At 38.3% G+C, this 23,450-nt stretch overlaps 1 protein-coding gene across 1 annotated transcript in view; it reads left to right on the forward strand.

Moving 5' to 3' along the window:
* The window catches only part of NDUFS4 (NADH:ubiquinone oxidoreductase subunit S4), a 122,870-nt gene that overhangs the window by 38,041 nt on the left and 61,379 nt on the right, over nt 1–23,450 (forward strand). The gene's annotated exons all lie outside the window — the stretch shown is intronic.

A 23,450-nucleotide genomic window follows, 5' to 3' on the forward strand; every position in this document is an offset into this window, starting at 1 on the left:
GTGGGGTCGCTAAGAGTTGGACACGACTGAGCGACTTCACTTTCACTTTTCACTTTCATGCATTGGAGAAGGAAATGGCAACCCACTCCATCCCAGGGATGGGGGAGCAGGTGTGCTGGCGTCTATGGGGTCGCACAGAGTCGGACCCGACTGAAGTGACTTTGCAGCAGCAGCAGCAGCAAGCTATTTGTAAGTAAATTATAAATATCATGGTACTCCATCTATAAATACTTCCATTTTTAAAAGTAAACTCTTACCAGTAGTAAACTGGTAGTAGTAAATTACCAGTGAATGACAGATTTTAAGTAAAGGAGTGAAATGATAGGATGTAATTGACTGATGGGGAAGATGCATTTAAGGAAGAAAAGACTAGTTATTTAAAATGTTACTTAATTCTGACAGTCATCCGGTGAGGTATTATTATCCTTATTTTTGCAGATGAGAAAATTGAAGTGCAGAGTTGTGAAGTAATTTGTTCAAGATTGTATTGCTCTTAAGTGGCAGATATGAAATTTTAACATGACTCTGGTCAATTCCGAAGTCACCACATGACCATTTTCCAAATTGTTTCATGAAGTTAAAAATTGAAGCAAATGTGAATGTTAGTGATTCTTTCCTTCTCATTGTATCTGTAATTATTCTTAATCATGTAATCATCAACCTTTAAGAAATAGTATTTCCAAGAATGCCAGATTTCCTGTTGGACATATGCTTCATCTTTGAAAAATCGAAGAGTAAGCAATACCTTACGAACTAGCTATCTTTTTTTAAAAAAAAAATTTATTTATTTGGCTGTGCCAGATTAGTTGCAGCATGCCAGATCTTTACTTGTGGCATGTGGGATCTAGTTTCCTGACCAGAGAGTGAACCTGGGCCCCCTGCATTGGGAGCATGGAGTCAGCCACTGGACTACCAGGGAAGTCCCCCAACTAGCTTTTTTTGTTGTCAGATTACTAGATAATGAATGTTGTTTAGCTGTTATATCTTATAATTTCAGCATATTTTCTCTGATCTGATTGAATTTATTTTATTTTAAATATGTTCTCTATCAAATATAGTCCTGATGGTTTTATGGCAGTTAAAAGTTTTAAAGTAAAAGATTCTTAAATTGAAGCAAATAAGCAACAGGCTGCAATAATTAAAAGTGAAGATAAATGAAATTAAATACATCGTTCTTCAATTGCTCAGTTGTGTCCAACTCTTTGCGACCCCATGGACTGCAGCACCCCAGGCTTCCCTGTTCTTCACCATCTCCCAAATTTTGCTAAAACTCATGTTCATTGAGTCGATGATGCCATCCAACCATTTCATCCTCTGTCATCCCCTTTTTCTCCTGCCTTCAATCTTTCCCAGCATCAGGGTCTTTTCTAATGAGTTAGTTCTTCACATCAGGTGGCGAAAGTATTGGAGCTTCAGCATCAGTCCTTTCAATGAGTATTCAGGGTTTATTTCCTTTCAGATTGACTGGTTTGATCCCCTTGCAGTCCAAGGGACTCTCAAGCGTCTTCTCCAACACCACAGCTCAAACCCATCACTACTTTGGTGCTCAGCTTTCTTTATGGTCCAACTCTCACATCCTTACATGATTACTAGAAAAACTGTAGCTTTGACTAGACGGACCTTTGTCAGCAAAGTAATGTCTCTGCTTTTTAATACGTGGTCTAGGTTTGTCATAGTTTTTCTTCCAAGGAAGCAAGTGTCTTTCAATTTCATGGCTGCAGTCACCAACTGCAGTGATTTTGGAGCCCAAGAAAATAAAGTCTGTCAGTTTCCATTGTTTCCCCATCTATTTGTCATGAAGTGATGGAACTGGATGCCATGATCATTGTTTTTTGCAAGTTGAGTTTTAAGCCATCTTTTTCACTCTCTTCTTTCACCCTCATCAAGAGGCTCTTTAGTTTCTTCTTCACTTTCTGCCATAAGGGTGGTATTATGTGCATGCTGCTGCTGCTGCTAAGTCACTTCAGTCATGTCCGACTCTATGCGACCCCATAGATGGCAGCCCACTAAGCTCCGCAGTCCCTGGGATTCTCCAGGCAAGAACACTGGAGTGGGTTGCCATTTTCTTCTCCAATGCATGAATGTGAAAAGTGAAAGTGAAGTCTCAGTCGTGTCCGACTCTTCGCGACCCCATGGACTGCAGCCCACCAGGCTCCTCCACCCATGGGATTTTCCAGGCAAGAGTACTGGAGTGGGTTGCCATTGCCTTCTCCAATTATCTGTATATCTGAAGTTATCGATATTTCTCCCAGCAATCTTGATTCCAGCTAGAGCTTTATCCAGGCTGGCATTTCTCATGATGTACTCTGCATATAAGTTAAATAAGTAGGGTGACAGTATACAGCTTTGACTCACTCCTTTTCCAATTTGGAACCAGTCTGTTGTGCCGTGTCTGGTTCGAACTATTGCTTCTTAACCTGCATTCAGGTTTCTCAGGAGGCAGGTCAGGTGGTCTGGTATTCCCATCTCTAAGAATTTTTGATAGTTTGTTGTGATGCACACAGTTAAGGACTGAATGCCATGATCTTCGTTTTTTGAGTGTTGAGTTTTAAGCCAGCTTTTTCACTTTCCTCTTTTACCTTCATCAAGAGACTCTTCAGTTCCTCTTCGTTTTCTGCCATTAGGGTGGTGTCATGTGCATACCTGAGATTATTGATAAAATACATAACCTTTTTTAAAATAAGGTGAACTGTTCATGGTTAAACAGCATTAAAGCTGGTGTGAAGCAAATCATATAATGATTTTTGACCCCTTCTGAACTTTGGAGGCACAAGAAGATAAATCATGCTGCCCTGAAAGACCAAAAAATGTAGTTTTTAAAGTGACATCTTGATTTAGTTGAACATAGTAAACTCTCCTCCTGTAACACTTCTAACCTCAAACAAGCAATGTAAAAAGACACCCTGTAACTTAAGTTCTCACATGGCATTCCTTAAAAAATTACTTGACTAGAGAATTTCTTATCAAGCTGTCAGTATCCTAAGCCCCAACATTTCTGTGGCTTGTAATGGTAAAGGTGGTTTCTTATTCATGGTGCATGTCCCTAGTGGGACGGCTGGGAGTTCTGTTCCTCCATGTGTCCTCACTTGGGGACCCAGACTCACCATCGTTCTGACGGAAAAGAGAAAGGTAATGGCACACCAGTTTTTAAAGCTTCTGCTGGATACTGTCCCTTTCAGTCTGATGGCTAAAGTAAGTCACATGCCCACACCAAGTTCAGAGACGGCTGAGAAGTGTACTCTCACTGTGTTTGGATGGAGAACTGGAATAGTGGTGCACTGCTGTGATAGCTAATACAGTCTTTAGAGGTACATAAGAATTATCCTTGGTTGATTCTTAGAATCCATTTTTTTTTTCCCCTCAAAGGATACTAAGTACCTTTGAGGTAATATTACTGGGATTAAATTAAGGATTTTGATTCTAAAAGACGAGCTAGGTAAATAACTGAAAATGTTCAGTAGTTTACTTACTTTGGTGGAGGAGTCAGGGGGTTCATCTGGGCCTGCTTTTCCTTGTATTTCATCCATTAAACTTTCATAAATATATCTTAAAACATTTGCTATTATTTGCTTATTTGTAAAATAAATCTATTAATGAAATAATTCTAAACTACCAACTATTTTAATGGAAAACATGTTGAATAGTGGTGCCAGTGCAGTGGTCTGAAAAATCACAGAGATGGTTATTGTAATTAAGTACGGCACCAGAATATTACTTTATTTGTATTCTATAGACACAAGCTAGAGGCTTTTAAAAACTTTAATTTTGGAAAATACATTATGTGAGGCAGTATCAATATTGACACTGAAGTTCAGCAGCTTCAATTTGGTCTTCTAAGCATTTGTGAAGACACGAGTAATTGTTATACACAAAGTACTTTGGCATACATACACAAAGAGGCTTTCTTTCTCTAGGCAAAGTTATAAATCTTTGGTGTTGACACACTTTTTGTGTATTTCTCTTTATTGGTAGCATAAACCAGGGTTCAGCAGTTTCTTCACAAGACATATATAGTTTTTTAATTATTAAAATACACAAAATTTTCCATTTGAACCATTTTATAGTGTAGTTTGGTGGCATTACCTGGAGAAGGGCATGGCAACCCATTCCAGTATTCTCGTCTGGAAAATTCCATGGACAGAGGAGCCTGGTGGGCTACAGTCCATGGGGTCACAGAGTCAGACATGACTGAAGCAACTCAGCAACAGCAGTTACATTAAGTACATTGATATTGTTGTGAAACCATCACCATCATAAAGCTCTAGAACTTTTTTCATCTTACAAAACTGAAACTTTGTACCCACTGAATAATAACTCTCCATTATTCCTCCCACTAGCCTCTGGCACTCACCATTCTATTTTCTGTCTGTGCATTTGACTACTTGGATAATGTTTATGAATGGAACCATGCACCATTTGTCCTTCTCTGACTTATTTCACTTAGCATTTCTTCAGGTTTCATAATCCTGTTGTAGCATATGTCAGGATTTTCTTGCTTTTCAAGGTTGAATAAAAATTTTTTTGTACGTACATACCACATTACTTTTAATCCACCTATCCATCAGTGGACTTCTGATTTTTTTTTTCCCCTTGTTGGCTACTGTCTATTAACATTTGGTGAATAAATACCAAGTTGTGTACCTGCTTTCCGTTATTTTGGATAAATATCCAAAGTAGAATTGTTGGATGATCTGGTAATTCTGTTTTGAATTTTTTGAGGAATTGTCATACAGTTTTCCATAACACCTGCACCAGTTTACGTTCTAACCAGTGGTTCCAGTTTCTCTGTATCCTTGCCAACCCTTGCTCCTTCCCTTCCTCTGCTTTCTCATCCTAATGAGTATAATGTAGTATCTTTTGGTTTTAATTTGTATTTCGCTAATAATTAGTGATGTTGAAGATCTTTTCATGTGCTTATTGGCCATTTGTATATCTCCTTTGGAGAAATGTCTTATTTAAGTCTTCTGTTCATTTTCGGATTGAGTTGGTGGTTGTTTTGTTGTTGAGTTTAAGTAGTTTTCTTCATGTTCTGCATAAAGGTTGTCATATAAGTGATTTGTAAATGTTTTCTCCAGCCCATTTCTTTTTTTTTCCCCACTAAATTACATTCCATTTTTGGCTCCACTACAGTTTACCAGTTTACCTATTTAAGGACATGTGGTTGCTTCCGATTTGGGGTAATTATGAATAAAGCTGTGATAAGCATTATTGTGCAGATTTTGTGTGGACATATAATTTCAGTTCATTTAGGTAAACCCTAGTAGAACAGTTGCTGATTGTATGTTGAGACTTTGTTTAGCTTTGTACAGATCTGCCAAACTATCTTCTACAGTAATTATACCATTTTGCATTTCTGCCACTGTGAGTGAGACTTCTTGCTCCACATGCTCATGGACTGTAACCCACCAGGTTCCTCTGTCCATGGAATTCTCCAAGCAATAATACAGGAATGGGTAGTCATTCCCTTCTTCCCAACCCAGGAATTGAACCTGGGTCTCCTGCCTTGCAGGCAGATTCTTTACCATTTGAGCCACCAGGGAAGCCCATTCTAATTCATGTATGTAGTAGCATCTCACTGTTACCTTAATTTTCAGTTCCCAAATGACATATGATGTTGAAACACCTTTCATATATCTTCTTTGGTGAGGTGTCTGTTCAGATGTTTTCTCCACTAGGTCTTTGTTTCTGCATGAACTTTCTCTCGTTGCAGCAAACAGGGGCTACTGTCTAGTTGTGGTATGTGGCTTTCTCATTGTGGTGGCTTCTCTTGTTGTGGAGCATGGGCTCTAGGGCATATGGGCTTCAGTAGCTGTGGCTCATGGACTTGGTTACCCTGTGTCATATGGGATCTTCCTGGACCAGGGATTGAACCCATGTCCTCTGCATTGGCAGTCAGATTCTTAACCACTGGACCACTAGAAAAGTCCTTTTTTGCCCGTTTTTTAATCGAGTTGTTTTCTTACTGTTGGAATTGTAAGACTTTTTATATTCTTTATCAGATATGTGTTTTGCAATTATTTTCTCCTACTCTGTGCTTTTCATTCTCTTAAAGTATTTTTCACAAAGCAAAAGCTTTTAATTTTAATAAAGTCAAACTCATCTAGTTTTTTTTTTCATTTGTGCTTTCATTATGGTGTCTAAAAACTCAGCACCAACCCAGAGTCGCCTAGACTTTTATGTTATGTTCTAGATGTTTGATAGTTTTGTTTCTTACATTCAGAGTTATGATCTGTTTTTGAATTAATTTTTGTAAAAGGTGTAATGTTAGTATGTAGATTCATTCTTTTGCAGGAGCTGTGTTCTAGTTCCTTATATTAGATTATCTTTTTTCCCTTGGATTGCCTTTGCTTCTTTCCCAAAGATCAGTTGACTCTATTTATAGAGTAGTATATTTCTTGGCTATCAATTGTGTGTCATTGATCTATTTGTCTGTTCTTTTGTCAGTGCTACATTGTCTTAATTACTGATGTGTAGTGAGTCTGATGTCAGTGTGAGTCCTCTGATTTTGTTATTCTTTCATAGAAAGTGAAAGTGAAAGTGAAGTCGCTCAGTCGTGTCCGACCCTTAGCGACCCCACGGACTGCAGCCCACCAGGCTCCTCCATCCATGGGATTTTCTAGGCAAGAGTACTGGAGTGGCTTGCCATTGCCTTCTCCGATACAAACTGCTAAGATAAGACAAAAGATGTACACCATAGTATCATGCTATTTTGGATCTTTTGTCCTTCTGTTTGAATTTGGAATCAGTTTGCTGATATCCACAAAATAACTTTTTGGAATCTTGATTTGGATGTGATGGTCTATAGAGTAACTTGGGGAGGGCTGGCACCTTAACAATATTAAGTCAGGAAGAGCATGGGTGAACATGGAAAAGCCCCTTCATTTTATTAGATGTTTGTGATTTCTTTCATCAGAGTTTTCTAGTATTCTTCATATAGATGCTTTCTTAGACTTACTCCTAAATATTATTTATTTTTTGGTGATAATATAAATGATACTGTATGTTTTGCTGGTTATGTGGTGGGCGTATCAATTTACATTCCCACCAACAGTGTTCTTTTTTCTCCACACCCTCTCCAGAACTCATTGCTTGTAGATTTTTTGAAGATGGTCATTCTTATTGGTGTAAGTTATTTCTCTAATAATTATTGATGTTGAGCATCTTTTCATGTGTTTGTTGTCCATCTACATGTATCCTTTAGAGAAATGTCTATTTAGGTCTTCTGCCATTTGTTGATTGGGTTGTTTTTTTGATATTGAGGTACATGAGCTTTTGTATATTTTGGAGATTAATCCTTATGCTAATTGCTTCATTTGCAAATACATTTCTTTCACATTCTCAGGGTTGTCTTTTCACCTGGTTTATGGTTTCCTTTAGTGTGCAAAAGCTTTTGAGTGTAAACAGGTTTCATTGGTTTAATTTTGGTTTTATTTTTATTACTCTAGGACGTGAGTCAAAAAAGATCTTGCTGAGATTTATGTCAAAGAGTGTTCTGTCTATGTTTTCATCTTGGAGTTTTATAATGTCTAGCCTTACATTTAGGTCTTTAATGCATTTTGAGGTTTTGGGGTTTTTTTGTATGTGGCATTAGGGGTGCTGTAATTTCATCCTTAAAGAGTTTTTCTAGCTCCACATATTGGGAAAAAATAATCTGCACTCTATATTCTTGCCTCCTTTGTCATAGATTAGGAGTTCATAGATGCATGTGTGTATCACTGGGCTTTCTATTCTGTTTCATTGATCTATATTTCTTTTTTTGCTCCAGTACCGTAGTGTTTTGATGATTATAGGTTTTTAGTATAGTCTGAAGTCAGGGAGCCTAATTCTTCCAGCTCCATTTTTCTTTTTTAAGGTTACTTTGGCTGTTTGAGCCACGAAGGAATCCCCTTTTAACGTATTGTTGGATTCAGTTTGCTGGTATTTTGTTGACGGCTTTCTGCGTCTATGTTCATTGGTGATATTGTCCTGTAATTTTCTTTTTTTGTGATACTTTTGTTTGGTTTTAGTATGAGAGTAATGGTGGCTTCATAGAATGAGCTTAGAAGTATTCTTCCCTCTAATTTTTTGGATGAGTTTGAAAAGTTTAGCTCTTCCTTAAATGCTGGATAGAATTCACCTATGAAGCCATCTGGTCCTGGATTTTGTTTTTTGGAAGACTTATTAATACCAGAGTTTCAGTTTCATTACTGGTCATTGCTCTGTTCATATTTTGTATTTCTCCATGGTTCAGTCTTAGAAGGTTATACTTTTCTAAGAATTTGTCTATTTTGCCAGATTGTCCATTTCATTGACATATAGTTGCTTGTGATAGTGTGTTATGATTCTTTGTATTTCTGCATTGTCCATTGTAACTTCTCCTTTTCCATTTCTAATTTTATTGATTTGAATCCTCTACCTTTTTTCCTTAATGGAAGCTAAACGTTTATCTGGTGGCCCAGATGGTAAAGAATCTGCCTGCAACGTGGGAGACCTGGGTTCGATCCCTGGGTTCCAAAGATTCCCCTGAAGATGGGAGCAGCTACCCACTCCAGTATTCTGGCCTGGAGAATTCCATGGACAGAGAAGCCTGGTGTGCTACAGTCCATGGGTCACAAAGAATCGGACATGACTGAGCAACTTTCACTTTGTTTGTCTGGTTGGTCTTCTCAAACAACCCATTTTTAGTTTCACTGATCTTTGCTATTGTTTTCTTCATTTCTATTTCATTTATTTCTCCTCTAATCTATATGATTTCTTTTCTTTAACTAACTTTGGTTTTATTTGTTCTTCTTTCTCTAGTTGCTTTAGGTGAGAAGTTAGGTTGTTTATTTGAGATTTTTCTTGTTTCTCGAGGTAGAATTGTATTGCTATAAATTTCCCTCTGAGATTTGCTTTTGCTGTGTCTCATAGGTTTTGGGTTGTTGTGTTTTCATTGTCATTTGTTTCTAAGTATTTTTTAAATTTCTTTGATTTCTTCACTGTGATGTCTTTGTTGTGTAGTAATGTATTGTTTAGCTTCCATGTTTGTTTTTTTTACAATTTTCTTTTTTTCTGTAATTGATTTCTAACCTCATAGCATTGTGGTCACAAAAGACGCTTGATAAGATTTCAATTTTCATAAATTTACCAAGTCTTGGTTTATGACCCAAAATGTGATCTATCATAGAGAATGTTCCATGTACACTTGAGAAAAAGTGTATTTTGCTTTTCTGGGATGGAATGTCCTATAAATGTTAAGTCTGTCTAGTTTAATGTGTCATTTAAGGGCTGCGTTTCCTTATCATTATTCTGTCTGGACAATCTATCTGTTGGTACAGAATAGTGTTAGAGTACCCTACTATTGTGTTATTACTCATTCTCCCTTTCATGGCTGTTAGCATTTGCCTTATACACTGAAGTGCTCCTGTATTGGGCACATAAATATTTATGATTAATACCTTCTTGAAATGATCCTTAGATCATTATGTAGTATCCTTCATTGTCTCTTGAAATAGTCTTTATTTTAAAGTCTATTTTGTCTGATATGAGTGTTTCTACTCCAGCTTTCTTTTGATTTCTGTTTGCATAGAACATATTTTTCATTCCCTCACTTTCAGTCTATATGTCTTCTTAGATGTGAAGTGGGTCTCCTGTAGAGAGCATCTATACAAGCCTTATTTTTGTATCCATTCAGCCAGTCAGTGTCATTTGGTTGGAACACTTAATGCATTTCCATTTAAGGTAATTATTGATAATATGTGTTGCTGCTGCTGCTGCTAAGTCACTTCAGTCGTGTCCGACTCTGTGTGACCCCATAGACGGAAGCCCACTGGGCTCCCTTGTCCCTGGGATTCTCCAAGCAAGAACATTGGAGTGGGTTGCCATTTCCTTCTCCAATGTGTGAAAGTGAAAAGTGAAAGTGAAGTCGCTCAGTCATGTCCGACCCTTAGCGACCCCACGGACTGCAGCCTACCAAGCTCCTCCTCCATGGGATTTTCCAGGCAAGAGTACTGGAGTGGCTTGCCATTGCCTTCTCCGATAATGTGTGTTACCATCACCATTTTCTTAATTTTGTTTTGAGTTTCTTTTTGTATGTTTTTTTCTTTTGTATGTCTTTCTTCTCGTGTTTCTCACCTAGAGAAGTTCTTATAGTGTTTGTTGGAAAGCTGGTTTGGTAGTGCTGAATTCTCTTAGCTTTTGCTTGGCTGTAAAACTTTTGACTTCTCAGTTGAATTTGATTGGGATCCTTGCTGGGTAGAGTTATCTTGGTTGTTGGTTTTTCCCTTTCATCACTTTAAATATATCCTGCCACTGCCTCTGGCATGCCGAGTTTCTGCTGAAAAATCAGCTAATATATTTATGGGAATTCCCTTGTATGTTATTTGTTGCTTTTCTCTTTCTGCTTTTAATATTTATTCTTTGAATTTAATTTTTGTTACTTGGACAAATATGTGTTGTGGTGTGTTTCTCCTTGGGTTTATCCTGTATGGGACTCTCTGTGCTTCTTGGACTTGGGTGAGCTATTTCCTTTCCTATACTCATGCTATTCAGTCACTAAGTCATGTCTGACTCTTTCCAGCTTCATGAACTACAGCACGCCAGGCCTCCTTGTCCTTTACCATCTCTCTGAGTTTGCTCAGACTCATGTCCATTGAGTCAGTGACACCATTCAACCATCTCATCCTCTGTCATCCCCTTCTTCTCCTGCCCTCGATGTTTCCCAGCATCAGGGTCTTTTCCAGTGAGTCAGCTCTTCACATCTGGTGGCCTAAGTATTGGAGCTTCAGCTTCAGCATCAGTTGTTTCAGTGAATGTTCAGGGTTGATTTCCTTTAAGATTGACAGGTTTGATCTCCTTGCATTCCAAGAGACTCTCAAGAGTCTTCTCCAGCACCACAGTTTGAAAACATCAGTTCTTGGCACTTAGCCTTCTTTATTGTCCAACTGTCACATTCGTACATGACTGCTGGTAACATGTTAGGGAAGTTTTCAACTATGATGTCTTCAAATATTTTCTCAAATCCTTTCTTTTCTTCTCATGGGACCCATATAGCTTGACTGTTGATACATTTCAGTCAGTTCAGTTGTTCATCTGTGTCTAACTCTTCGTGACCTCATGGACTGCAGCATGCCAGGCTTCCCTGTCCATCACCAACTCCTGAAGCTTGCTCAAACTCATGTCCATTGAGTCAGTGATGCCATCCAACCCTTATCCTGTGTTGTCTCCTTCTCCTTCCTTCAGTCTCTTTCCCATCATAAGGGTCTTTTCCAACGAGTCAGTTCTTTGCATCAGGTAGCCAAAGTATTGGAGTTTGAGCTTCAGCATCAGTCCTCCCACTGAATATTCAGGACTGATTTCCTTTAGGATGGACTGGTTGGATCTCCTTATAGTCCAAGGGACTCTCAAGAGTCTTCTCCAGCACCACAGTTCAAAAGCATCAATTCTTCGGCGATCAGCTTTCTTCACAGTCCAACTCTCACATCCATACATGACTACTGGAAAAACCATAGCTTTGACTAGATGGACCTTTGTTGGCAAAGTAGTCTCTGCTTTTTAATATGCTGTCTAGGTTTGTCAGAACTTTTCTTCCAAGGAGCAAGCGTCTTTTAATTTCATGGTTGCAGTCATTGTCTGCAGTGACTAAATCCGTTCTGTTCAGTCGCTCAGTCGTGTCCGACTCTTTGCGACCCCATGGACTGTAGCCTACCAGGCTTCTCTGTCCATGGGATTCTCCAGGCAAGAATACTGGAGTGGGTTACCATTTCCTTCTCCAGGGGATCTTCCCGACCCAGGGATCGAACCCGGGTCTCCCGCATTGGAGGCGGACGCTTTAACCTCTGAGCCACCAGGGAAGCCCGCAGTGACTAAATAGGAGCAGAAGGCTGATCGCCAAAGAATCGATGCTTTTGAACTGTGGTGTTGGAGAAGACTCTTGAGAGTCCCTTATACTGCAAGGAGATCCAACCAGTCCATTCTAAAGGAGATCAATCCTGGATGTTCATTGGAGGGACTGATGCTAAAGCTGAAACTGCAATACTTTGGCCACCTCATGCGACGAGTTGACTCACTGGAAAAGACTCTGATGCTGGGAAAGGTTGGGGGCGAGAGGAGAAGGGGACGACGGAGAATGAGATGGCTGGATGGCATCACCGACTCTGTGGACATGAGTTTGAGTGTACTCCGGGAGTTGGTGATGGACAGGGAGGCCTGGCGTGCTGTGATTCATGGGGTCGCGGAGAGTCGGACACGACTGAGCGACTGAACTGAACTGAAATAGGAGCCCTAGAAAATAAAGTCTGTTACTGTTTCCATTGGTACATTTAATGTTGTCCTAAAAGTTTCTGAGACTGTCCTCATTTCTTTTTGTTCTTTATTCTGCTCCACAGCAGTTATTTTCACCATTTTATCTTCTAACTCACTTATCTGTTCTTCTTCCTCAGTTATTCTGTTATTGATTCCATCTAGTGTGTTTTCCACTTCAGTTGTATTTATCACTGATTGTTTTTTAGTTCTGCTAGGTCTTTGTTAAGACATTTCTTATATCTTCTCGGTCTGTGCCTCCATTCTGAGTCTTTGAGTCATCTTTACTGTCATTACTGTGAATTATTTTCAAGTAGATTGCCTATTTTCTCTTCACTTATTTGATCTTGTAGGTTTTTACCTTGCTCCGTCATCTGCAGCATATTTCCCTTCTGTGTCATTTTGTTTAACTTACTTTGTTTATGATCTCCTTTTTATCTACTGTAGACTCCTTTCCACTTGCTTCTGTTGTTTTCCCCTTGGTTAGGTTGGTCCAGGGGATTGTGTAGGCTTCCTGGTGGGAGGGACAGTAATCTACACTCTGGTGGGTGATGCTGAGTGTTTACTCTCTTATGGGAAGAACTGTGTCAGGTGGTATGGTTTGAGGTGTCTGTGAGCTTAGTATGGCTATAGGCATCCTCTCTTTTGATGAGAAGGGCTGTGCTACTGTATTGCTGGTTGTTTGGTATGAGGTGTCCAGCACTCGGGCCTGCAGGCAGTTAGGTGTACCCAGGTCTTAGTGTTGAGATGGTTACCTGCCCTGGGAATATAAGAGGAGAAGCCTTCTGCAGGGACTGTTTCAAGGTGTTTCATGTCCACAAGTTCAGAGTGATGATTGGGAGGAACAGCCAATCATTCGGGTAAGAAGGTTCTTCAGACATGATCTGGGGGCTTTGGTCTAGTCCACACCGTAGCAGGTCTTTGAGGGCCAAAGGGAGAATCTAACAGCAATGTGTGCTTTGTGACAGAGGTTGTTGTTTAAGTTCATGTTGCTGTGGGAACAGCCTATGTCCCAAACCCAGAATATAGAACAAAGCCCCAGTGGAAATACCTGAGACTTATATTGATTGCTCTCTTCTATAGTTTCTTATAGTGGATACTTAGGTGGTTGAATTTTTTTTTTTTCTAATATATACATTCAGTGTTATAAATTTCTAAACACTGCATTTGGTGTATCCCACAAAATTTTGAAATGTATTTTCATTTTGTTCAAAATACTTTAAAATTTCTCTTGAGAATTCCTCTTTTGACCCTTAAGTTATTTAGAAGTATGTTATTTAGTCTCCAAATACAATTACCTCTTGAGTATCATGGGGGTTAGGGGTGCTTCCCTGTGAATTTGAAAATTCATGTATAGTTTTGACTCCCTCCAAACTTGGTATCTTACAAATAGCATACTGTTGGCCAAAAGCCTTACTGATAACATGAATAGTTGATTATTTTGTATGTTGTATATATTATAAACTATATTCTTACAATAAAGTAAGCTAGAGAAAAGAAAACATTGAGGAAATCATGAGGAAGAGAAAATGTATTTATAGTACATGTATGTACTTTAAAAAGATCTATGTGTAACTGGACCTGTGCAGCTCAAATGCGTGTTGTTAGAGGGTCAACTGTAATTAGGGATTTTCTAGTTTTCTGTTACTGATTTCTAGTTTAATTCCATTGTTGACTGAGTGTGTAAATGGTGTATTTTTTATTTTTTTTAATTTGTTAATGTGCATTATGGCCTAGAAGGTGGTCTCTCTTTGTGACTGTTCCATGTATATTCCATGTATATATTAGTAATGTATGTTCTGCTGTTGTTGGATGAAGCATTCTATAAATGTCCATTAAATTCAGTTGATTGAATGGGCTTTTCAGTTCAACTATATCCTTACTGATATTCTGCCTAATGGTTCTGTCAAATTACTATTAAAAGAGTATTGAAGTCTCCAGCTATACTAATGGATTTCTTTGTTTCTCCTCGCAGTTCTTTTAGTTTTTTCCTCACATATTTTAACATGCTCTAAAGGTGGCATATACACCTTTAGAACTGTTAATATTTTCTTGGAGAATTGACTCCTTTATGATGATGTAATGCCCTTCTTTATTTGTGATAATGTTCTTTTTGCTGAACTTTGCTTAGAGAGTAATATATCTGCAGAAGTAAGATCTGATTTCTGTAAGCATGATGTGTCTTTCTCCATCTCTTTACTTTTAATGTCTGTATCTATATTTAAAATGGGGTTCTTTCAGGAAACATCACTGGGTTCTGGGTTTTTGTTTTCATCACTTGACACATTTTTTCTTCCTGTTGGTGTAGTCTATTGTCATTTAACACATTGACTGGGGCACTATTACAGAAACTAATGCCTGTGGCTGGTGATGTATTATGTAAGTGAGTATTGAAACATCTCTGGTTAGTAATGTTAGGATAACAAAAGACATATTAATATGTCTGGTCAATAAATTGTTAAGGTGATTAGCAACATAGTTGGCATTAATGTCTACTGTGTTCATACCCTACGCTTTATTCCTCCAATTTTGGGGGTGATTTTTTTCTTGATTCCTGAGTCCTTTATATATTCTAGGTATTAGTCTTTTATCTACTCTGTGTACTGTACTTATTATCTCTGATTCTTCCTTTAATTTAGTCTGCAGTACCTTCTGTTGTTCAGAAGTTATTTGCTTTGTAGATATTCTACAGTTCATGGATAGCCTTTTTTAAAAATTAATTATTTATTTTTGTCTGTGCTGGGTCTTTGCTGCGCATGGACTTTCTTTAGTTGGGGCAAACGAGGTCTACTCTCATTGCAATGGCTTCTCTTATTGTGGAACACAGGTTCTAGGTGTATGGGCTCAGCAGTTGCAGTTCACAGGCTCTAGTGCACAAGCTTAGTAATTGTGCTCAAGCTTAGTTGCTCTGTGGCATGTGGGACCTTCCTGGACCAGGGATCGAATCCATGTCTTTTGCATTGGCAGGTGGATTCTTGTCAGTGGATATTGTATTTTTATTTTTTAAATTCTTATGTTTTATCCCAGTAATTTATGCAAACAATATAGTGTGTGTATGTATTACTCTATCTGGAATTCCTTGCTATATGAAGTAACTATTTTGTAAGAGGATTTAAATATTTTTCTTCCATGGCAGGATAGCTAGTTGTCTCAGTATCATTTACCAGATATTCTAGCTTTTCATCACAGATTTGAAATTGTACTTTTATTATATAATAAATTTACAGATCTAAGTAATTTGTTTCTGTACTTTGAACTATTTTTTTGATCTATATGTGTATACCTTTGCTAACACCATGCCATTTTAATTGCTATAGCATATTAATTGGTAAGGCAGATCCTGCCTTATGTAGGCATACCTTATTTTATTGTGCTTCACAGATACAGTAATTGAAGGTTTGTGGAAACCCTCCATTGAGCAAGTCTGTCAGCACCATTTCCCAACAGCATTTGGTCACTTGTGTCTGTCACATTTTGGGAATTCTCACTTTATTTCAAACACTTTCATTATTATTACCACCTTTTTTTGAAACAGTGATCACTGATCCTTGATTTACTATTTCAGAAAGATTGTGACTTGTTGAAGTCTCAGTTGAAGCTTTGCATTTTTTAGCAATAAAGTATTTTAAAATTAAAGAACTTTTTTTTAAAAAAGATACAATGCTATTGCACACTTAATAGACTATTCAGTTCAGTCACTCAGTCATGTCCGACTCTTTGCGACCCCATGAATTCCAGCACGCCAGGCCTCCCTATCCATCACCAATTCGCAGAGTTTACTCAAACTCATGTCCATTGAGTCCGTGATGCCATCCAGCCATCTCATCCTCTGTTGTCCCCTTCTCCTCCTGCCCCCAATCCCTCCCAGCATCAGAGTCTTTTCCACTGAGTCAGTTCTTCGCATGAGGTGGCCAAAGTATTGGAGTTTCAGCTTTAGCATCAGTCCTTGCAATGAACACCCAGGACTGATCTCCTTTAGAATGGACTGGTTGGATCTCCTTGCAGTCCAAGGGACTCTCAACAGTCTTCTCCAACACCACAGTTCAAAAGCATCAATTCTTCGGCGCTCAGCTTTCTTCACAGTCCAACTCTCACACCCATACATGACTACTGGAAACCATAGCCTTGACTAGACGGACCTTGGTTGGCAAAGTAATATCTCTGATTTTTAATATGCTATCTAGGTTGGTCATAACTTTCCTTCCAAGGAGTAAGTGTCTTTTAATTTCATGGCTGCAATCAGCATCTGCAGTGATTTGGGAGCCCAAAAAAATAAAGTCTGACACTGTTTCCACTCTTTCCCTGTCCATTTCCCATGAAGTGATGGGACCAGATGCCATGATCTTTGTTTTCTGAATGTTGACCTTCAAGCCAACTTTTTCACTCTCCTCTTTCACTTTCATCAAGAGGCTCTTTAGTTCTTCACTTTCTGCCATAAGGGTGGTGTCATCTGCATATCTGAGGTTATTGATATTTCTCCTGGCAATCTTGATTCCAGCTTGTGCTTCTTCCAGCCCAGCGTTCATCATGATGTACTCTGCGTATAAGTTAAATAAGCAGGGTGACAATATACAGCCTCAACATACTCCTTTTCCTATCTGGAACTAGTCTGTTGTTCCATGTCCAGTTCTAACTGTTGCTTCCTGACCTGCATATAGGTTTCTCAAGAGGCAGGTCAGGTGGTCTGGTATTCCCATCTCTTTCAGAATTTTCCACGGTTTACTGTGATCCACAGTCAAAGGCTTTGGCATAGTCAATGAAGCAGAAGTAGATGTTTTTCTGGAACTCTCTTGCTTTTTGCATGATCCAGCGGATGTTGGCAATTTGATCTCTGGTGCCTCTGCCTTTTCTAAAACCAGCTTGAACATCTGGAAGTTCATGGTTCATGTATTGCTGAAGCCTGATTGGGGAATTTTGAGCATGACTTTACTAGCGTGTGAGATGAGTGCAATTGTGCAGTAGTTTGAGCATTCTTTGGCATTGCCTTTCTTTGGGATTGGAATGAAAACTGACCTTTTCCAGACCTGTGGCCACTGCTGAGTTTTCCAAATTTGCTGGCATATTGAGTGCAGCACTTTCACAGCATCATCTTTCAGGATTTGAAGTAGCTCAACTGGAATTCCATCACCTCCCCTAGCTTTGTTCGTAGTGATGCTTTCTAAGGCCCTCTTCACTTCACATTCCAGGATGTCTGGCTCTAGATGAGTAATCACACCATCGTGACTATCTGGGTCGTGAAGATTCTTTTTGTACAGTTCTACTGTGTATAGTATAGTATAAATATAACTATTATATGCTCCAGCAAACCAAAACATTTGTGACTTTCTTTATTGCTAGATTTCCTTTACTGCAGTAGTTTGAAAGTGAACCTGCAACATCTCTGAAAGATGCCTCTGATTGTTTTTCAAAATTTTCTTGGCTGTTTTTGTGAATTACTTTTCCCTCATGAGAATCATCTAACTTTATAAAAATTCTGTTAGAGGTTTCATAATTATATTTAATTTGTAGATTAATAACTGACATCTTTATGGTAAACTAGCTTCCATTATTTACAAGACATGCCAAAAGTACAGCAACTCAATTCCTTTCTTTAAGGCATTCCAAATCAGTGAAGTTATTGCTTAATGACCAGTATAGCTCAATCATTGGCCTTCATAAATATGAACTTTTCATATATTTGTTGTGTTTTGTAATATTATTACTGTCATCACCACAACATCTGTAATTCTTATTCCCTTTGTTAAACTCATATATATTTATTTTGATATCCTATTAGTATAAACTTAAGCATATTTCTTTCTCCTTTATGATTTCCATTATGCCCTTCAGGTTCTTTGTTACTACTCTCCAAAATTACCCTTGCCCGCATTCTCCTCCTTATACTCTTCAGTTCCATTCCAAACTTTGGTATGTGAGCATAATTACTCTTATCCCTCTTACACATATCTTTCCTTAGTCTGTTGGATGACTCTCAAGAAATTAGTTTAAGGTTTTAGCTTGGCACAACAGCTGTTAGTTCCTGCTACAAGTTCTACCTGGCTCAGAAAAGTGTAAGATATCTACTAGCAGGGTATTATAAGTTTTACTTATTAGTTTAACATTTTAAGATAATATTAATTGCATAGGTGAAGATTAGACATTATTGGAATAAATTTAAACTAGAATTAAATAACTTATTTGTGAATATATTATGTTATATTCTCTGTTGTTTCCACTGAATTTAACCAAATCTTTTGTAGATCTTTGCCTTTCCTTTTACTCTGCATATTTTTCCAGAATATTAAAATGATCTCTTGACCTGTGGTGTTTATTTTTCCTGTTAATAGTTCTTTCTTGCTTCTGTCAGGTGAGTGCAGTGTGATGAAGACAGTTTGAATTTTCTCTATGAGCTTGCTTAGGTGCTCAGTCATGTCTGACCCTATGACCCTGTGTTGCCCACCAGGCTCCTGTGTCCTTGGGATTTTTCAGGCAAAAAGATTGCCTTTTAAAACAAACTAGAACTATGATCTGTTCCGCTTATTAGAATAACATTGACTCATCATTAGAAAAAAAATAGAGCAACCAGTCTTCATGTTACAAATATACAAAAATGAAATTTAGATGCAGAAAGGTTAAATAATTTGTTCATAGACATAACAGTAAGTAGTAAAATCAGAGTTAGAAATAATATCTCTTAATATCCATTTCCAGGATACCTCTTTTTCTTTCAGGAAACCTGTACAAAAAATTAAATAAAATTGATTGTCTGTACACTCTAATAATAATTGATAACATCACAGCTCTCATGGTTTATCCTTTGAGCTCAAAATTTAGATTGACACTTAAGAAACTTGGAAATGTAAACAGGTCAGTTAACAAAAGAAATGGTAAATAGCAAGGCAAGTTCATGGAGTAAATTAAATTTCTAAGTTTCTCAAAAATAAGTACAATAGCAAAATAAAATCGCCAGTTATTTACTAATCATTGCATATTAGTTATTTCTACATGTATACTTCCTAGTGTTTTGATATATGGTCAAGGAAAATATGATTATTAATACTTGACAGTGTTTGCTTTTTGATTGTTGCTAATAATGCTGCTATGAATATTGGTGTACAAGTATCTATTTGAGTCCTTGTTTTCAATTATTTTGTGGCTGTACCCATAAGTGGAATTGCTGGACCATATGTTAATTCTGAGTTTAATTTTTTAGAAACTGCCATGCTGTTTTCCACAGCAACTGCATTTTACATTCTTACTAGCAGTGCACAAGGGTTCTTATTTCTCTGTAGTCTACCAATACTTATTTTTTTGTAACTATCCTCAGGAGTATGAAGGCTTCCCTGATGACTCTAGGTTTGATATTTGGGTTGGAAAGATCCCCTGGAGAAGGGAATGGCAACCCACTCTGGTATTCTTGCCTTGTGAATTCAAGTGGACATTGAAACCTGGCAGGCTACAGCCCATGGGGTTGCAAAGAATTGCTTGCCACTGAGCGATTAATACTTTCACTAATGGTTATGACGTGATAGAGTGTCTGAAGAAACTATGGACGGAGGTTCATGATATTGTACAGGGAGTGGTGATCAAAACCATCTCCAAGAAAGAGAAATGCAAAAAGGCAAAATGGTTGTCTGAGGAGGCCTTCCAAATAGCTGAGAAAAGAAAAGAAGCAAAAGGCAAAGGAGAAAAGGAAAGATATACCTATCTGAAGGCAGAGTTCCAAAGAATATCAAATAGAGATTAAGAAAGCCTTCTTAAGTGAACAGTGCAAAGAAATAGAGAAGGCAATAGAATGGGAAAGACTAGAGATCTCTTCAAGAAAATTAAGAGATACCAAGGAAACATTTCATGCAAAGATGGGCACAACAAAGGACAGAAATGGTATAGACCTAACAGAAACAGAGGATATTAAGAAGAGGTGGCAAAAATACACAGAAGAACTATACAAAAAAGATTTTAATGACTTTGGATAACTACGATGGTGTGATCACTCACCTAGAGCCAGACACCCTGGAATGTGAAGTCAAGTGGGCCTTCAGTTCAGTCGCTCAGTCGTGTCCGACTCTCCGCGACCCCATGAATCACAACACGCCAGGCCTCCCTGTCCATCACCAACTCCCAGAGTTCACTCAAACTCATGCCCATCGAGTCGGTGATGCCATCCAGCCATCTCATTCTCTGTCGTCCCCATCTCCTCCCACCCCCAATCCCTCCTAGCATCAGACTCTTTTCCAGTGAGTCAACTCGTCGTATGAGGTGGCCAGAGTTTTGGAGTTTCAGCTTTAACATCAGTCCTTCCAGTGAACACCCAGGAGCATCATTACAAAGAAAGCTAGTGAAGGCGATGGAATTCCAGCTGAGCTATTTCAAATCCTGAAAGTTGATGCTGTTAAAGTGATGCATTCAGTATGCCAGCAAATTTGGAAAACTCAGAAGTGGCCACAGAACTGGAAAAGGTCAATTTTCATTCCAGTCCCAAAGAAAGGCAGTGCCAAAGAATGTTCAAACTACTGCACAATTGCACTCTTTCACATGCCAGCAAGATAATGCTCAAAATCCTTCCAGCTAGGCTTCTACAGTATATAAACTGAGAACTTCCATGTGTATAAGCTGGAATTAGAAAATGCAGAGGAACCAGAGGTCAAATTTCCAACATCTGTTGGATCATAGAAAAAGCAAGAAAGTTCCAGAAAAACGTCTACTTCTGCTTCATTGACTATGCTAAAGGCTTTGATTGTGTGGATAACAACAAACTGTGGAAAATTCTTCAAGAGATAGGAATACCAGACCACCTTACCTGCCTCCTGAGAAACCTGTTATGCAGATCAAGAAGCAACAGTTAGAACTGGACATGGAACAGCAGACTGGTTCAAAATTGGGAATGGCTCAGTTGTGTCCGACTCTTTGCAACCCCATAAGCTGTATCCTGCCAGGCTCATCCATCCATGGGATTTTCTAGGCAAGAATACTGGAGTGGGTTGCCATTTACTTCTCCAGAGAGTCTTCCTGACCCAGGAATTGAACCTGGGTCTCCCGCGCTGCAGGCAGATTCTTTGCTGTCTGAGCCACCAGGGAAACTCTATACATCAAATCTGTATATTGTCACCCTGCTTATTTAATTTATATGCAGAGTACATCATGCGAAATGCTGGGCTGGATGAAGCACAATCTGGAATCAAGATTACCAGGAGAAATATCGAGAACCTCAGATATGCAGTGGAGAAGGAAATGGCAACCCACTCCAGTATTCTTGCCTGGAGAATCCCATGGATGGAGGAGCCTGGTGGGCTACAGTCCATGGGGTCGCAAAGAGTCGGACACGACTGAGCGACTTCACTTCACTTCACTTCAGATATGCAGATAACACCACCCTCATGGCAGAAAGTGAAGAGGAACTAAGGAGCTTCTTGCTGAAAGTGAAAGAGGAGAGTGGAAAAAGCTAGCTTAAAACTGAACGTTCAAAACACAAAGATCTTGGCATCCAGTCCCATCACTTCATGGCAGATAGATGGGAAACAATGGAAATAGTGACAGACTTTGTTTTCTTGGGCTTCAAAAATCACTGCAAATGATGACTATAGCCATGAAATTAAAAGACACTCGCTTCTTGAAAGAAAAACTATGACAAAACCTAGATAGTGTATTAAAAATCAGAGATACCACTTTGCCAAGAAAAGTCTGTCTAGTCAAAGCCATGGTTTTTCCTGTAGTCATGTAAAGGTGTGAGAGTTGGATCATAAGGAAGGCTGAGCGTTAAAGAATTGATGCTTTCAAACTGTGGTGTTGGAGAAGACTTGAGAGTCCCTTGGACTGCAATGAGATCAAACCAGTCAATCCTAAAGAAAATCCACTCTGAATATTCATTGGAAGGACTGATGCTGTAGTTGAAGCCCCAGTGTTTTGGCCACCTGGCACAAAGTTTCAACTCACTGGAAAAGGCACTGATGCTGGGAACGATTGAAAGCAGGAGAAGGGGTCAATAGAAGATGAGTTGGTTGGATGGCATCACCAATTCAATGGACACGAGTTTGAGCAAACTCCGGGAGATAGTGAAGGACAGGGAAGCCTTGCATGCTGCAGTCCATAGGGTTGCAGAGTCAGACACAACTTAGCGACTGAACAACAAATCCTTAAAGTATATATACTTTAGAAGTTTTTAAAATTTTATTTTGTGTTTTGACTAATTTACAATAAGATTTTATCATACAATTTAAAATTCTTTCAGTTCAGTTCAGTCGCTCAGTCGTGACCGACTCTTTGCGACCCCATGAATCACAGCACGCCAGGCCTCCCTGTCCATCACCAACTCCTCTCAAACCTTTAAATCAGTCAAATCTACTACACCGTTTAAAATTGCACAGTTCATGGATTATAGTTTTAATCTATCTAATTTGCACTATTTTGATCTAATACTTCTGTTCATTAGAGGAATTATGTAGTTTCATTTCCTTGTAATATAGCTACATTTTCTAATACTTCTAATATTTCACGTTTTCCTGAGTACCCTTTTCATTGCCTCTTTTTTTTTCTTGCAGTATATGGATTTGGTTAAAAGTATTCAAAATGTAGTTATTGATCTTAATGATTTCCAGAGTAAATAGATTTCAAAGGTGCTTAATTATACTTCTTTAGTATATTCTTTTGTGTGGATATATTTCTGAGCATGGTATTTACAGTGGTAATGAATGGTATTAATTTGGGAAAATAATGAACCCTTATTAGAAAATATATGTTCATGAAATAAAACCTTTTGTATTATGAGACATCTTATGTTGTTAGTAAGTAGATTTTTTTTTATAAAACTGTGTAGCTATTGAAAATTAAACATTGGTGTGAAGTTTTGTATCAATTATTGGTGGTTATGTTGTATCTTAAAACAGTTGGCCATGACTTAGTGGCTGAACAGCAACATCAAAATTATGATGGTGATTATATTACATTAAGTGAAAGAGTTGAATTTGAATACTGTGTATTCACTTGGTTTGAGTCAATTGTATATATTAACTTACTTTCAAAAAAGAAATCTACATAGGATATCTTAATATTTTGCAAAATTTAAAAAAGCTAAATTGTCACAATCATTGATGGCTATTACATTCATTGGTATAAACTACAATGTGTACATGAAGTTTAAAAATCTGTTAGTAGTAGTGGTGTTAGTTGCTCAGTGGTGTCCAACTCTTTGTGATCGCAGAGCCCGTCAGGGTCCT

The sequence above is a fragment of the Moschus berezovskii genome, chromosome 18 (genome assembly GCF_049115385.1).
Source record: "Moschus berezovskii isolate FMDL1 chromosome 18, NW_MosBer_1.0, whole genome shotgun sequence".
In the NCBI taxonomy this organism is placed as follows: domain Eukaryota; kingdom Metazoa; phylum Chordata; class Mammalia; order Artiodactyla; family Moschidae; genus Moschus; species Moschus berezovskii.